Below are 937 nucleotides of genomic sequence, written 5' to 3'. Positions count from 1 at the left end.
TCTTTTCAAGGAAAATTACAGTACTCTTAAAAAAGAGATCCTAGAGGATTTCAGAAAATGGAAAGATATCCCATGCTCCTGGATAGGAAGAACCAAAATCGTGAAGATGGCCATACTGCGAAAATGGCTGTACAGATTGAATGCCATCCCTATCACACTACCACCGATATATCTCACAGACCTAGAGAAATCATTCCTAAAATTTATCTGGAACCGGAAAAGACCTGGAATAGCAAAGGTAATTCTTGTCATAAAGACAAGGCAGGAGGCATTACCATTCCTGACTTGAAATTATACTACAAGGCTACTGTGATAAAATCAGCATGGTAATGGCATCAAAATAGAACTGAGGATCAATGGAATAGACTAGAAGACACAGAAGCCCTTACGAACACACTGAGCCACCTTATCTTTGACAAAGGGTCCAAGCATACTCACTGGAAGAAAGATAGCCTCTTTAACAAATGGTGCTGGAAAAACTGGATCTGTACGTGCTGAAAACTCAAACTTCACCCGGGTCTATCACCATCCACTAAACTAAAGTCAAAATGGATTAAAGATGTAAACATTAAAGCAGAGACACTAAATCTCCTGGAAGAGAAAGGGGGAGGAACTCTTGAAGACATACAGGTAGGCAAAGAGTTCATAGATAGAAATCATATCGCAAGGGAAACAGTTGAAAGAATTAACAACTGGGACCTGCTCTTACTGAGTTTTTTCACGTCAAAAGAAATTACCAACCAAGTGAAAAGGCAACCCACAAATGTGGAAAAAATCATGACAAATAAGTACTCAGACAAAGGTCTGCTCTGTAGAATCTATAAAGACCTAAAAAACACTAGAGCCTCCAAATTTAAAGACCCAATCCAGAAATGGGCATCGGAGATAAACACACACTTCTCAGAGGAAGAAATTAAAGAAGCGAATAAATATATGA

The sequence above is a fragment of the Octodon degus genome, unplaced genomic scaffold, assembly GCF_000260255.1.
Source record: "Octodon degus isolate 3935 unplaced genomic scaffold, OctDeg1.0 scaffold01097, whole genome shotgun sequence".
In the NCBI taxonomy this organism is placed as follows: domain Eukaryota; kingdom Metazoa; phylum Chordata; class Mammalia; order Rodentia; family Octodontidae; genus Octodon; species Octodon degus.
This window is presented reverse-complemented; position numbering follows the sequence as displayed.